The sequence below is a fragment of the Petaurus breviceps genome, unplaced genomic scaffold, assembly GCF_028583685.1.
Source record: "Petaurus breviceps papuanus isolate PSGF00001 unplaced genomic scaffold, PetGlider_PUasm1.0 213, whole genome shotgun sequence".
NCBI classification, from domain to species: domain Eukaryota; kingdom Metazoa; phylum Chordata; class Mammalia; order Diprotodontia; family Petauridae; genus Petaurus; species Petaurus breviceps.
Genome location: NW_027185860.1, coordinates 3,894,909 through 3,908,318, shown reverse-complemented (window position 1 = coordinate 3,908,318; position 13,410 = coordinate 3,894,909). Strand labels below are relative to the sequence as shown.

The 13,410-nt window shown below is 37.3% G+C and overlaps 1 pseudogene; it reads left to right on the top strand.

Annotated features, from left to right (window-relative positions):
• LOC138165556 (large ribosomal subunit protein eL15-like) overlaps positions 1–13,008 on the top strand; it is an 85,540-nt pseudogene extending 72,532 nt beyond the window's left edge.
• Positions 13,009–13,410: the final 402 nt, after the last annotated feature.

Genomic DNA, 13,410 nt, shown 5'->3' with positions numbered 1-13,410 from the left:
ACCCCGATGTTGTTACTACAGTAAAACCTTTAAAGAGATTTTAAAAAGATCGTATCCTCCAAACATCTAACTTTAGAGAGCTTCTTAACAAAGGAAAGGGTGTAGGTATAGGATCTAAAAATTAGAGCCATCTAATGGGAACACATATTTTACACAGAAACTTTATGTGGGGGCTGTATTCTCATAGAAAATAAGAAAATTATGGATCAGGATGAAATAATTTGTTGGTCAAAACACACATTTTTTTTTCCTTAGAGAGTATGGCAAAGTAACATGAAACTGGTTCCTTATCTTTGAATGATGGACAACATCGGGTTCTTTCTTTTCCTGTTAAATCTCATTTTCAGACACATTTTTTATTCATTCTTACCCTCTCCATCCTTGCCCTCTTGCCTAGGATCACGTCTATGAGTCAATTGCAAAAGCAGTGCTCATTTCCCGCTTACTCAAGTATATCAAGATATTCAATTTATGATTTCAGGACTTGAAAGTGAGACATCCTCCAGCACTCCAAGTGACACCCAGAAGAACTCAGAATTTTATAGTTCACTAGTTCAAATATCTTTCTAAAGAGAGGCTAATGATCTCTTTATACCTGATTAACTGTTTGATGGTGCGCTAGCAAAAATGAATTCAACTTTTAAAAAACAATAATTTTATGTAATGGATGTAGTGGCATAATATATCAATTAATACTTGCCCTCCCAAGAAGCACTAAAGTCTTATTTCATACAGGATTTAATGCATTAAGATTGAAAATATGGGGTTGCCTATATTTTTTATTTTAAGTATTTATTATTTTTCAGGTTGAAAATGGCCCAAATATTAGCATATAAGTCCCTAGCACCAAGCAATAGTTTGAGTAAGGGTAGACAACAAGAGACTCCTCCAAAATAACTATAATTGCCCACATCATTTTATGCAATGGTATTTTTTAATTAGGTGAGAACTTAGCACCCACTTTATTGATAGGCAGTTTATTAAGAACAAATTCATTTCAATAGCAGGAGAAAAGGAAGAAAATAGATATTACATAGGACTTCTGGCAAGATGGTGGAATAACAAGTTATTTCTAAGTCATTTCCCTTCTCCTAACTCTATTCCCTCACCTACAACATCAAAACAAGAATGGTCAAATTAATGAATTCAAAACAGCAACCGAAAGAAGAGAAGAAAATAAGTAATACTTAATAATTTTTTAAAAGAAGAAAAAGTAGACATTATTACAAACATCTACCTCCCAGGCTGCCTAGCACTGATGCATGCATAGCTTACCATCTTAGTTCCCGATATTGAGTTTAGTGTGGATGTGCCAGTGTCTGTGTCTCCACTCAATAAGATCCAACTCACATCCTCTTAACTTAATTCACTGGTTGGTTGAGGATTTACAAAATCTAATCTAAATCAGAGAAAGCAGGGACCCATGAAGGAAGGAAAAATTCAAAAATCTGTTTATCTAGTAATATATAAAAGGGGAGAGACTTGTAGCAAAAAAAAAAAGTCAATGAGATTAGGGGTATAATTGAGCTGTGGATACCTCTAGGTATTTTCCATTGTTAGTAACCTAGGAGCACACTTTTATTGTGTAGCAGAAGAAAATCGAAAAATTCATTCAGTCATTCTGGTTTGGATGAAAGAGTAAGAGGCTGAGTAGGCAGTGGGAACAAAAATGCCAGGACTGTTTAAACACTTTCTAGTACAAAACAAAAAGGTGCTTCCATTAGTACACAAGCAAAGAAGCACTAGCAAAGAAACTAATAAATAAAAATAATTAGCAAACTCTTTTTAGAAAAGAAGTCAATATAATTAATAACAATAAAAAATGAAGATTTCCAAAAGAAAAATATTAAAATAATGCAATGAGATCCTCAAAATGTCAAAGAAACAATTAAAAGGTTCTCTAGCTCTCCAGAATGGTTTACATATGCAATAAAAAAATGAAAAGAAAGAAATGCAAAAATTAAGATGGAAATTAGAGCTGTTGAGCAAAATATCAGTAATACAAACAGGATAATTTAGAATTAATAATAGTGAAACCTTCCCCAAATATGAATTCTCTTTAAAAAAGAATGGCATAATTTTAACACAACACACTCACACAAAGAGGCATAAAATTAAAATTGTAAGAGAACAGCACTGGAAGAATATAGGAAAACTCCAAAAATCAAGAAAAAAGAACTTGAAAATAGACTATGAAGAGATAATCTAAGGATTATAGATAGGTCTGCTAAAAGAAAAAACCATAAAAAAATAAAACATTCATTATACAGGAAATTTTGTAGGAAATTTGTCCAGGAGTATTGGAAACTGGGAACAAAGAACAGGTCAAGCAAATATAAGATACTGACAGAAACTCTAAGGTTAACTCACCACCAAAAAAGACTGCAGTCAAAGGTCTGAATTTAAAGCATTAATAAAAACTTTGCCAGTAGCCAAAAAACAGCTTCTTCACATGTTAATGAAAATACTTCAGAATTGCTCAGGACCACTACTCATTTAAGATAAATGAAAGAAAAAAATAAGTATGATATTCTAAAAAGTAAGGAAGATTGATTTAATCAAAAATAAAACCATCTTACAAAGTTGAAAATCATCAATAATAATACTTTTAATAAAACTGTCCTTTGAGAAATTAATTTCACTCATTCAAAAGGGACTAGAGGTAAAAACAAGACAAGTAACAATGTTGTTGTTATTCATTCATTTCAATTGTGTTCAACTTTTTGTGACTCCATTTGGGGTTTTCTTGGCAAAGATGCTAGAGTGGTTTGCCATTTCCTTTTCTAGCTCATTTTATAGATGAGGAAACTGAGGCAAACAGGGTTACGTGACTTGCCAGGGTCACATAGCTAGTAAATGTGTAAGGCTAAATTTTTCTTCAGGTCTTTCTTACTACAGGTCAGAAGCTCTAGCCACTATACTACCTAGCTGCCCATGTAACATACAGAAGACACATGAAACAAAGAATAATATGAAACCAAGAAAAAAATCAATTGATGAAATCAATGTTTTAGCTCAGTTAGAGCTAAACAAATTGTTGTTTAGTGGTGTCCAACTCTTTATGACCATTTTTGGGTTTTGTTTTGTTTTTTTTGTTTTGTTTTGGCAAAGATAGTGCAATGGTTTTGCCATCCCTTCTCTAGTGGACCCAGTATGCTAGGTAATCAGAGATTAACCATGGTCATGCATCAGAAAAATATCTGAGGCTCAGTCTGCATTCAGGTCTTCCTAACTCAAGGCTCAGCATTCTATTCACTGAGCCACTGGTTGCCTCTAAACAAGTCTTTACTTCTTTCCTAATTTGCGATTTCAACAGTGAAGGAAATTTCCTCTATCAATGCAGATTGGCCTATTTTGAAGGGGAATTTGTAGCTTTAGAGATTTGCCTGAGTTAAGTAACTTGTCCAAAGTCACACAGACATTCTGTATCAGAGGTAGGACTTGACGCCAGGTCTTCTTGTTTCCATAGCCAGATTTCTATCTACTATACCACACTATCCACAATACAAAACTGTAGTTATATTTTTTCTCTTAAAAAATTCTCACACTGTTTAAAGTACATTGGAAAAAATAAAGCAATAGGCAAAAGATTCAAAATGAGGGAACAAAAGAATTAAAAGTAGTGAAGGAGAAAGAATTGAGTTAATATTTCTGGCAGTAAAAACCGTATTCCTTCATTATCAGATCATTTTCTCCAGTGGTCAAATAGTATAGAAGAAAACTCCTCAGGTAGACAGAAGAGAAGCGAGTGGCAAGAAAGTCTTGGAGAAGAATTACTGCCTGGTCAGGACTGCAGAAGAGTGGTGAATCTGTGCTGTTATTTCCCTATATCTCAACCTATTTTGAGAGGGTAAGAATACCGCATTATGGAAGGTGGTGAGGCAAAACAGACATCATCTGGTACTTTCAGTAAAATGAGAAAGATCTGTGGGTCAAGTTGAAAAGATGCTTAAATGACAGAGACCTTTATAAATCATCCTTAAGGTAACAGGGAGACATTGGTATTTACTGAGTGAAGGGAGACAGGATTCAACATACACTTCAGGAAAATCATGTGGGAACCTATTCAGAGGATGCAATTGAGTGGAGAGATACTAGAGAAAGGAAAATCAATTAGAAAGTTATCATCCAATTGAAAGGTGATGAGGGACTGAATTTGGATGGTAGCTATGCAAATATCAAGAAGAGGATAAATCTGAAAGGTGTCGAAAGAGAAATTCTAAGATTTGGCAACTAATTAGAAATGTGGGTTGAGCAAGAGAAAGGTGACTTCAAGAGAAGAAAATGACACTGAGCTCAAAAATTCACTGGAGTCATTTACAAATGTATTCTTTGTGAGTTACTCTAGGTTAGTCATTTCACATTTGATCTCCACTGAGTGCAGTCCAATCAGTGCCGAGTAAGTTTTTTCTTTCTAGTAGTCTCTCAACGTGAGTAACTTTTCCCCCTTTCTGCCAGTCTGTGTCAACTGTTTTTGTAACTACTATCATGATAATAAAGTTCCTAAAAAGTAGAAGACACCAACTTCCTTTCAAGGTCTTGTACCAAAGAAAAGAAGACACAAGTGGGAGGCAACACCAACCTATGTACAAGCTTGCCCAGGAAGCCAGAAACTCACAGCTTTCAGCAGGTAGGGGAGTGGGGGAGGAACACATCTCCCACCTTGACCCTCCAAAAAACCCAGAGTCCTCCTCACACTTTGAAACTATCAGCAAAACAAAGCCTGAGGGGGAATGGATCAGTCCTTTAATATAGTCACGTCAGCAGTCAATTAAGTTATCTGCAGATCCCTCCAGATTATTCTTAGTATGAATGTTTACTGCAGGGCTGGAGTACAAAAAAAAAATGAAAATTCTTTGAAGAATTTGATTAAGGTTGGAAGAATTTTTGTCATGCCACTAGGATAAAAGCTGATTTAAAAAACCCTAACCAGGACTTCTTGGAAGGCCAAAAAGATTCTGACTGTTTCTTTTGTTCCCATGATCCTAATCATATTCAGAAAAGCCAAGACTGATCCAGTGACTACCATTGACTAATCATACAGCCTCTAAGATTTAACTTGAATCATAATACAAGGAACTATTTTTAAAAATGCAAAACTTCATCAGAAAACAACGGGCAAAACTAGAAATATATTTTTAAAAACTTGATTGAAATAAAGATACTACATTCACACTGATTTAGAAATGATTGTTTTCTTAGACAAAGAAGTCTTCTTCATTCATTTTACTTCCAACCAATCTGATGACAACAACTGTGAGGCTGGAAGAGAATAAAGAAGAGAAGAGGAAGAAAAGAGGATATTTGAAATTAAGTCAAATCTACCCATAAACTTTCTGAGAGAGAAGGTCTGGAGTCAAATCAATCGTTGGGCTTTTAATTTAGCATCTACCTTGTACCAAAAACTATGGTAGGCTAAAAGGAAGCCTTTTCAACCCTTGTGGATTATATAATCTAGCTAGGGAAAGGATTTTGTACATTTATACAAAATAAACAGAAGATAATTTGAGGGGAAAGCACTAACAGATGGAGGAAGTGGGGGGGGGGGGTGAGTAAGTGAGAAGTTTAGGAAAGGTTACATGAAGAAGGAGCCGCTTAGCTGTCTGTGTCTTAACAGAGATTAAGAACTCTAAGAGACGGGGACAAAGATGGAGTGGATTCCAAGCAAATAAGCAGCCAGTATAAAGGCACGTATGGAATGTGGAATATACTAGCAAGACCAGTGTGAATGGACTGTAATGTGCATAGATGGAATTGTTATCTATGTAAGAAGTCTCTAGTAATAGGAAAGGGCCAGATTTGGAGGAGTTTCAAATATCACATAGAAGAGTTTCTATTTAATCCAAAGGTTTAATAGGGAACCACTGTAGTTTATTGAGCAGGAGAGTGACATATTCAGACCTGAGTTTTTAGAAAATCACTTTGGTAGCTATGTAGATGTTAGACTAGAAGGGAAAAAGAATTGAGATAATTCATTAATAAAAATGAAAAAGAAACAGCCCAAAATAGTAGCTAAGTACTACTTTACTAGACTGAAAACTATTTACCTTTACAGATTGTCATGTCAATATCCAGGCTATTAAAGATTATCTAGTCCTGACAGAAGAACAATACTTTTGATTACAAATTATTTTTGGCATTCTCATGGCCCTTTAATACTCTGCACCTAAATACATTCTATACCAAAATACAATACCTAAAGTCACTGAGATATGTGACTTATCACCCATGTATTTTAAATGATTAATACTAAAATAATTATAGTAAATATTGTAAATATATTTAATAATGATAAGAATTCATTTTCCTTATGTACTGATACAAATTGTGAAAGTACAGAAATGCTTATGGTTGCAGGCTTTATTTTCCTTATTTTTTTTTTTAAAGAGAGAACTGAGTAATATTTAACTATTGCTTTAATTTATTCTTTGAGGTTTTCTCATATTTTAATTTCAGGATTTCTCTCTCTAAGTATCATAGTTTGTGGGGTTTTGCTTTCACCTTTATAAAAAAAATAAATGATGATATGAAGGACACCAAGCCACAGCTTAATCTCAAAGGCAAAATGTCAGAGGTTTCGATATCTATCAGCTCAGACTGTATATAAAAATAAATGCTTAAAGTACTCAAAGGAAATGGAGGAAAGACTAGCAATGTACTTGATTAACTTTTGTCTATGACCACATTGATTATAAAAATAAACAGTAAAGCATAATATTAATAATAATAATAATAGTTTATACAATGTTGACAAAGTGCTTTTAGGAATATTAACTCATTTTATTCTCACCAAAGGCAGCTTACGAGTCCACTGGATAGAGCATTAGGTCTGGAGTGAGGAAGATGTGATTTAAAATCCCATCTGAGGCATTTACTAGCTATGAGACCCTGGGCAAGTCACTTAACCTCTGTTTGCCACAATTTCCTTAATTGTAAAATGTGGGTAAAAATAGCACCTATTTCAAAGGGCTGTTGTGAAGATAGCATTTATAGAAAAAAAAAGGCTTAGTATAGTTCCTGATACATAGTAAGTGTGATTTAAATACGTATTCCCTTTTCCTCACAATAGCCTGAAAATTAGGTACTATTATAATCTTTCATTTACAGATGAGGAAAAACTGAGGCAGACAGGGAGTTAAGTGACTTGTGCAGGATCACATAGCTAGCAAGCATCTGACACTAGATTCCAACTCATTTTACTGACTAAAATTCAGTACTCTTATCCACTGTACCACATACATATAACAAAGCTGCTACATGCCACTATTGTTCCCCCCTCCTACACACACACACACACACACACACACACACACACACACACACATGCACACATACACACACTCAATAAGATGGTTGTCATTGTTGCTCTGCTCACACTCACTGAATAAAAACTCTTTTCACCTACAAAGAAGTGATCAGTGAGTTGAAGTATCAACACCTGCACATTCAACCACAAGATCTTTAAGGAACTTTCTGCCTTCCTATATAAAAGGGAAAGTTATTAAAATCCTATTTGTAAAATCCTAAAGATCAGGGAATATCTAAAACTATTCCTTTTAAAATCAACATGCTTCTTAAACCTGGTGACATCAGTAAAGCTAATGCGGAAGACGATATACAAACAATTGTGTACAAACAATATATATACAGATAAATTTGAAATAATCAACAGAGGGAAGACACTAGAATTGAAGGAGATCAGGAAAGGTTTTCCTATAGAAAGTGAAATTTTTGTTCGGATTTGAAAGAGGTCCAGAGAAGGAGATGAGGAAGAAAATCATTCTAGGTCCAAACAGGCAATGAAAATACCTCAGAGGATGGCAATGGAATGTCTTGTTTAAGGAGGCCAACAGAACTTCTGACCAGAAATATTCAATCTTGATTATGATCAGCAAGCTACAATGAAAAAGTTCCATTTCTACTCAGGGCAAAAGGCCTGGGTCTTTTTCAAATTAGAAATTAGGCTACACAAGTTAAAGATCTCACAGTCCTGGGATTATATCCTAGAAGATGGTCAATATAAGAGTATGCACGCCTGATATGGATGATGATTTTTCAAGAAAAAAAATAAATGAAATGATTATCTAATATTTTGTATTTATGGTGGAACTTTTGTGTCAAAGGTCACATAGTGCTATGTTTCTTTTTAAACTTTTTTTTAACTTTTTTCAAGTTTTTGAAACTCTTTCTTTTTATTTTCAGTTACAAATTCTGTTTCTCCTTCCTCTCACTGAGATGGTAAGAAACAACACCAATTATACATACAAAATCATGAAAAACTTATTTCCACATTAGCCATGTGTAAGGTGGAAGTTTCCCAGGATCTGCTCAACCTAGAGGGCCCCCTCAATGCAAGAAAGGGAAACCCCTTGCTAGTGGCTGTCAAGATCCTTTGCCCAGATACCACGAAGAATGCTAGGAATGATTTCCTGAAAGAGGTGAAGATCATGTCAAGGTTAAAGAACCATAATATAATTCAGCTGTTAGGGGTGTGCATGCAGGATGACCCCCTCTGTATGTGTACTGACTACATGGAGAATGGTGACCTTAATCAGTTCCTCAGTGTCCACTGATTGTAGGACAAAGCTGTAGAGAGGTAGCCCAGGAGATGGCAGAGCTACTCATGGCAGCCCAGATTGCCTCTGGTATTCGATATCTTGCCACATTCAATTTTGTGCACCAGGATCTAGCTACAATGAACTGCTTGGTGGGTGAACATTTCACCCTCAAAATCACTGACTTTGGAATAAGCCCAAAACTCTATGCTGGGAATTATTACTGTGTACAGGGCTGAGCTGTGCTACCCATCCAATAGATGGCCTGGGAAATTTTATGGAAAATTTTGCAATAGCCAGGGATGTGTGGTTTTTGGAGTGACTTTATGGGAGGTTTTGATGCTATCTCGAGTTCAGCCTTTTGGGCAGCTTAAGTCATTAAGCTCAAGTCATTGCGAATACTGGGGAGTTCTTCAGGGGCCAAGGCCAGGAGGTGTACCTGGCTCACCCTGATGCCTGCCCTCTGGGACTCTATGAACTGATGCTTTAGTGTTGGAGCTGAGAACCAGAGGAATGACCCCTTTTCCCCAACTGCACTGATATCTCACAGAAGATGTCCTTAATATGGTATGAATTTTAACACTTACTCTTCATTCGCCTACCAACCTTCCTGGCATGGCTCAAAGGTGGGGACAGCAGCTATCCCTGGAAAAGAGGGTACAATTCTCCTGTTCCCATCATCCCCCTCCTAACTCTTTTGTCCATTCCCATATCTTCTGATCTCCATCCCCATGATCTCCACTGTACCATCCCTCCTACTTTCCTGTTTCTCCTCTGTCAAGCACAAAGCCACCCCAAATGGAGACAGAGGAAAAGACTAATCTCAAGCAGGCTGTGTCTGCCAAGGGAGGTGGGGATTATATGATCTGTTCTTCTTTTTTTAGCCTTTCTTTCAAAATCCTCTTATTTTTCTTCCTGCATCACTTTTGTCTCTCCTGTTCCCCACCCACCTAGCTGACTCTGTTATTGGGATTTCCTCTGATCTCAAGCAATCCTCAAACTAAGGGAGGGCATATACTGGGCAGACACTGGACATGGCCCACTAGGCCAACTGAGCCCCACTAGAAGACATTGGTTCCCGGAGAGATGGCTGTAGCCCCCACCAGACCTCTCTGTCACACACTGGACACAACAGGCTGAAAATTGGGGGGGGGAGGGGGAGGAGAAAGGGGAGAAGACAGGAAGTAGGGATGGCTATCCTCTATCACTTCCCCTGGAATTGTCCCTGAACTCCATTGCTCACCTTTCTCCATCTCCCGGCACACTGGACTTGAGGGCTGATTCACCCCTACTTCTTTAATTGTTCTCGTGTCTATATAAATAACTATGAATGTAAAGCCCTATACCTGGCTTCAAAAAATCAACTGCTCAAGTCTGAAATGGGGAAGGAATGGTTATATAAATCACAGGATCAGATATTTTTGAACTAGAAAGTGCCATTGCACATAGTCCAATTCCCTCATTTAACTTGTAGGATGGACTGACAGTTAAGGTCACAACAGAAGTATTAGGACCAGGATTTGAATTCAAATTCAGTAACTCTCAACACAGTGCTCTTTCTACTATATTAGGTCACCTTACAACAATTTACATGAAAAAGATCTAAGGATTTTCCCCCCTAAGTTCTCAAGCTAAGTATGACACAGCAGTGTAAAATTGAAGTTTCAAAGAGCTATGATCTTAGACTGCTCTGAAGGTCCAGAAAAAAAAAAATGTGAAATAATAGGTTTACCATATTCTCTGTATATAGGATATTTTTCTGCAGTGCCCACTTTTTAGGTACAGCATTAACAAACTGAAGCACCTTCAGAGAAGGTCATACTACATAAGAATTGGTTGAAGATATTGGGAATGCTTATTCTCAAGAAGAGAATACTTAAGGGATTATATGATAGCCACTATCAAATATTTAAAAAGTAGTTATGCAGAGACACACAGAGTAAAGGTAAGGGGCTGGAACAGAATCTATTATGCTTCAGCTGAAGTAAAAAAAAAAAAAGCTGGGGTAGCAAACCTGATCTTAGACCAAGTAAAAGCAAAGAGAGATCTCATTAAAAGAGATAAGGAAGGAAACAACATCTTGCTAAAAGGTATCATAGATAATGAAGAAATCAAATTAGAAGATCAAGGAAGAGTCTACCTATCAGATCTATGGGGAGGAGAAGAATTCATGACCAAACAAGAGAGAAAGAGTATTACAAAATGTAGAATAGATAATTTTGATCATATTAAATTGAAAAGCTTTTGTACAAATAAAACCAATACAACCAAGATCAGAAGGAAAACTGAAAGCTGAGAAACTTTAAAACAAGTTTCTCTAACAAAGATATCATTTCTCAAATATACAGAGAACCGAGTCAAACTTGTGTTACTATAAGTCATTCTCCAATTGATAAATGATCAAAGGATATGAACAGACCATTTTCAGACAAAGAAATCAAAAGACTTGTACAAACTGATGCAAAGTAAAACAAGCAGAACCAAGAAAACATTGCACATAGTATTAGCACCATCATGTGATGGTCAACTATGATGACTCAGCTCTTCTCAGCACCTTCGATGATCCAAGGCAAGTACAAAGGACTTATAAAGGAAAACGCTATCCTATCCAGATAAAGAACTGATGGACTCTGAATGCAGATCAAAGCATAGTTTTTTCACTTACTATATTCTTTCTGGTAGCTTTTTTTTTCTTTTGATGTTTCTCCTTCCACAACTGTGACAAATAGGAAAATATATTTTACATCAAACTGCCTACCATTTTCCAAAGAGGGAAGGGGAGGGAGTGAGAAAAATTTGGAACTCAAAATCTTGTAAAAATGAATGCTAAAAATTTTCCTATGTAATTGGAGTAAAAATTAAATTCTATTTAAACCATCAATCAATCAATCGTCATGCTCAGTAATTTATCTACATGATAGTTTGACCATATGTAAAATTACTTAAAAAATGAAAAATATAACTAAAAGAAACAATACATGGGAAAAATGTTTAAAGTAATTATCTCTGAAAGCAATTTTTACATAATATAAAGGGTTTGTCTAGATTTAATAGCCTTCTTCTCCCTATCCAATTAGCAAATGTGGACATTCTTTGTATGTTATAATTATATAGTTTAAGATAATGTTTTCTGCATATTAACATAAATATTTTTCTTGAATACTGTTTTCCTCTAAATACAGTGATCAGGAAATTAGGCATGTGAAGTTTCAAGGCCTTCATTCATCAGTCCTTCCATTATATCTGTAAAAGGAGGAGACTGGGCAGGAAATCTCTTAAAAGTTCCCATATAATTCTGTGGGTGTGGGTAGTGTGTGGTGTGTGTGTGTGTGTGTGTGTGGTGTGGTGTGTGTGTGGTATCTGCGTGTGGTGTGTGGTGTGTGTGGTGTGTAGTGTGTGGTGTGTGGTGTGTGTGGTGTGTAGTGTGTGGTGTGTGTGGTGTGTGGTGTGTTCGGTGTGTGTGGTGTGTGTGTGGTGTGTGTGTGTGGTGTGTGGTGTGTGTGTGTGGTGTGTGGTGTGTGTGTGGTGTGTGGTGTGTGTGGTGTGGTGTGTGTGTGTGTGTGTCTTTTTCTTACCACCACATTCTCATCTCTGGTCTGGAGTCTATGGAGAGGGAAGCAAACTTCTAACTGAAATTTCAAAAGTTTTGGCCTCAGTCTGGAGAGAAGGGGGTTTTTTTCTCACTCCTGATCTTAATTTCTGGCATCACACTCAACTGCAATACTGCTTAGAAAAACGTCCACAGTCTTCCTTTCCCGAGGCAGCAGCCATCAGGCAGGCTAGGTGCGGGTCCGCCCAGGAGCCTACAAGTACATCCAGGATCTGGGCAGGGGGAAGCTGTGAAACGGCCCGCGGTTCCTGCTGTGCGTGCGCTGCTGGTAGTAGTGCGGGTGGTCCGCGCTGCACCGCCGGTTCCCTCCCACCCATCCTGACAAAGTCCGCAGGCCGGCCTACAAGGTCAAGCCAGGTTATGCCCTCTACCATATTCGTGTCCACCTCGGTGGACGAAAGCGTCCAGTTCCCAAGGGTGCAGCCTTGGGTAAACCTGTGCATCATGGTGTCAGTCACCTGAGGTTTGCCAGGCCTTCTGTCTGTAGCAGAAGAACGTGCTGGCTGCCACTGTGCGGCCCTAAGAGTCTTGAACTCCTACTGGGTGGGTGAAGATTCAGCCTACAGATTCTTTGAGGTTATTCTTATAGATCCATTCCATAAAGCTATCAGACGAAACCCCGACACTCAATGGATCACCAAACCCGTGCACAGAGAGATACAAGGACTTACCCCAGCTGGTGGGAAGAGAGGGGATTTTGGAAAAGACCACAAATTCCACCATACCTTTGGAGGGTCTCGTCGTGCTTCTTGGAGAAAGAGCAAAATCTCCAAATACAGCGATACAGCTAATTGGTGCACATTAATTTGTAAACTTAAATGTTTAATAAAGCAACATTTATAAAAAAAAAATCATTCACTTTAGCTTCCCTGAAAGCAAATGTATTTATTTGATTGGTTGCTTAGTTAGTAGTTTTCAAGATTGAGTCTCCCTGTATCTTTTAGGCTGGAAGTTCAATGAACACTAATAGATTCATTCCCACTATTAATTGACAAGGAAATTTTGAATCTCTATGTATCCCACCTGGGCTTGTTTACCCCTCCCTCCATAGGCAGTCTGGTGCCTTTCCTCTCCCAACGATACATCTTATTGGTCCTGGATTTACTGTGGACATCCATTGACCGACCCTCACATACCTATGAACTCCCAATCTCAAGAAACCTGCCAGCCTCAGCCAGGATTACTGAAAGGCACATGTCTCACCAACTAGTTTAACATCATGTCTAAAGTTATAAGTTCTTGAAT